The sequence below is a fragment of the Myotis yumanensis genome, unplaced genomic scaffold (genome assembly GCF_028538775.1).
Source record: "Myotis yumanensis isolate MYYU_CA2020_CCGP unplaced genomic scaffold, mMyoYum1.0.hap1 SCAF_11, whole genome shotgun sequence".
Lineage (NCBI taxonomy): Eukaryota > Metazoa > Chordata > Mammalia > Chiroptera > Vespertilionidae > Myotis > Myotis yumanensis.
In genome coordinates, this window is record NW_027223762.1 from 44,091,640 (window position 1) to 44,095,121 (window position 3,482).

At 39.3% G+C, this 3,482-nt stretch overlaps 1 non-coding gene across 1 annotated transcript; it reads right to left on the reverse strand.

The window, feature by feature from the left end:
• Positions 1 to 2,725: 2,725 nt before the first annotated feature.
• Positions 2,726 to 2,833, reverse strand: LOC139020207 (U6 spliceosomal RNA). Its single transcript, XR_011473223.1, has one exon. It is a non-coding gene; the product is annotated as a U6 spliceosomal RNA (small nuclear RNA).
• Between the last annotated feature and the right edge of the window lie 649 nt (positions 2,834 to 3,482).

The window sequence follows — 3,482 nt, forward strand, 5'->3', positions numbered from 1 at the left end:
TGTTCATGTGTGCTCTTGAGCAATCTGTTTGATCAAGCTTCGTCTGAACAGGCTGACTAAAAGGTCTAGTTTGGGGGAATATGAAATTTGAGATGTACTGTTGTGCAGGTATGTCCCGGTTCACCTTTAATTGTTCTGTGTTTCTTGTCTACCTGTTGCCATCACCCAGGGCTGTGAAGTCATCTGCATTTTGGTGCTGTCTCAACTTCCTCCCTAGGTCCTAAAAGCTTTCAGATGAAGATAATAGAGTCTTTATTTGGAGTTCCAGGTTACACTCCACGTAAATGATTGCATTCCCATGCCTCCCCACCCTACCAATTTTTTGTGTTGACTATTCTTTTCTGAGTTGGGCAACATTTAGGAAGGTATTTAAAGCTGCAGTTGATCCTGTGCTTTTCTTTCTATGAGCTTGTTTTCTAAGGTGGCCTGGAAATAATGGTATTGTTTGTGACCCTCAGGTGGGGGCAGAAGAGTAAATAGTTTGTATAGGAGAGGAGTGGGGTTTTTTAATATCAAAATTCTGTAGTGGGAAGTCTGCAAATGTATGAAGTTTTGCTTCATTTGAAAATTTAATGTCCTGAATATGTTCAGTGTTTATCACTTAGCATAGTGGTCACGGAACTTTTCCCCTAAAAGCCAACTCTCTCTATTCTTGTTCTTCGATTGGGTTCTTAACCTGTAGGATATTGGAAATTATTTCTCCTGCAGTTTTAGCGTGGGTAGGAATGTGGGGCCAAGTGAGGAAGAAAGAGTGCCTCGCCTGTCACTATCCCCCTTTCCCTGTGTGGCCCTGAGGCAGCCTGGACTGCTCCGCCTTGCCCTAACAGTCCTGTTGTTGCCTGGTCCTATACAATTAATATGCACACATTATGAATAATGATCTTAAAGTTTATACAATTTAAAAATTAATAAGTTAATCATAGAAGGTTACCTTTTAGAAGGTGAAAGAAGGAAAGCATGAGAAAATAAATACATATATAATCAGTTGTCTTTATTTGGAAATGAATGATAATGCAGTATCATAAATTAAAACTTCTGGAATTTCTACATATTGTACAGAAGGAAATTTAGAACTTTAGATGCTTTAATTATTTAATAAGAAAGAATCAAAAGATATGAATTAAGCATTTGCTTCAAATTACAGAAAAGAATAATGAGATATATGAGGAAAGCCAAGAAGAGAGAAATATTAAAGCATATATTACTGAATTTAAAAATAGGAGAATTGGTAGATAAGTTCATAATGTCATTCTAAAAAAAAAAAAACAACAACAAAAAAAACACAATAAAATTGCCAGAGGCAGAAAAAAAAACTAGAAATGAACAAAGAGATACAATAAATGCATGTTATAAGAAAGTTCTACATAAAACTAGGATACTTAATTTGCTAGACAATGAAATAGATGACTTTCTAGTAAGAAAGAAATTATGCATGTGAATGAAACCACAATTATCTTAATTTAAAAGACTAAAAAAATCAATATTAATAAAGTGGAAAAAAGTGTGCAGGTATTATCTCCAGATGCTTTTATGAGTGAGTTCTTTCCAACTTTCAAGGAACAGATCATCCTTATGCCATTTTTTATTGTAAAAAAAATCACATACTCTAAAATTTGCCATATTAATCTTTTTAAGTGTACAGTTCAGTAGTGTTAAGTTTACTCACATTATTGTGAAACCAATCTCCAAAACTTTTTCATCTTGCAAAACTGAAACTTCGCACCCATTGAACAACATCTCCCTTTTCCTCCTTCTCTAGCCTCTGGCAACTATTCTTCTCTTTTCTGTCTCATAGAATTTGACTTCTTTAGGTATTTCATGTAAGTGGAATCACACAGTATTTATCTTTTTGTGACGTGCTTATTTGATTTAGATAATGTCCCAGGATTCATCTGTGTTGTAGCATGTAAAAATTTCCTGTGTTGTAGCATGTAAGGCAGAATGATATTCCATTGTATCTATACAACACATTTTGTTTATCCATTCATCCCACAGTTGACAACTTGGTTGCGTCCACTTCTGGCTATTGTGAATAGTGCTGCTGTGGACATGAATGTATAAATATCTCTTGCTGTTTTAACTACTGTAGATCATAGGAAACAAGAAAACCAACATAATTCATTTTTGTGAACATACCTAATCGTGCAAACACATATACACACGCTTCACACCATTTTCAATAACATAGATGCAATAATCCTAAATGAAGCACTAACAAATTTATTAATAGAGTAAAGGAATAATGTGTCAAAACTGCCAGCATTTATTGTGCATCCGCATTTAGAACTTGTCCCTAACCCCCAGCTAGTAAGTGGCGGACTAGGAAGGCAGTCCAGATCTGCCTGACGCCAGAGCCCTGGATGCACATGGTAAGTTTGTTGAAAAGGTATTGGTGGCCCCATAAAATACTTCCACTGACATAAGAGTGTCTTGTAGATAGTAAAGTATTTGAAGATGAAAATTGACATTCTTTTTTTTTTCCCCCAGAGGGGAAAGGAGAGGGAGAGAGAGAGAGAGAAACATCAGTGATGAGAGAATCATTGACTGTTTGCCTTCTTCATGCCCACAACCTGGGCATGTGTCCCTGACTGGGATCAAACCTGGGACCCTTCAGTCTGCAGGTGGATGCTCTATCCACTGAGCCAAACCAGCTAGGGCTTATTCTTTATTTTTAAAACTCCCCTAATAAGTTAGGAAAGAAAGAAGCTTCCTTAACATGATAAAATACAGTTTCTGAAGCAACACCCAGCATAATTTTTTTTCTTGCACAGGGGCCATGCTAATCTTCTCTATATCGTTCCAACTTTAGTATATGTCCTGCCAAAGCGAGCACCCCAGCATCATCCAATATAATAGGCTAATATGCAAATGGACTAAACCACAGAACGACCGGTCGCTATGACTCGCACTGACCACCAGAGGGCAGATGCTCATCGCAGGAGCTGCCCCCTTGGTCAGTGTGCTCCCCTAGGAGGAGTGCTGCTCAGCCAGAAGCTGGGCTCACGGTTGGCAAGCGCAGCGGCAGTGGTGAGAGCCTCTCTGCCTCCTCGCGGGGAGCGAGCCTAAGCCATTAGTCAGACATCTCCCAAGGGCTCCTGGACTGCCAGAGGGTGCAGGCCAGGCTGAGGGACCCCCCTGAGTGCATGAATTTCATGCACTGGGCCTCTAGTTTTTAATGAAGAAGTAATATTGTCAGGAATAGACCCATCCTAACTACTGTTAATTCAGCAGTGTCCTGAAAGGATCATCTAGCCACTATAATGAAGCAAGGTAGAGAATTTACTACTGGAAAGGAGACATAGCTTTTGTAGGCAAACTACCTAGAAATCTGAAGATAATCATGAAAAACAGACCTTACTGCCCTGGCCAGTGTGCCTCGGAGGTTGAGTGTCAACCCATGAACCAGGAGGTCATGGTTTGATTCCTGGTTAGGGCACATGCCCAGGTTGCTGGCTCGATCTCCAGTGGGGGGCAGCTGATGA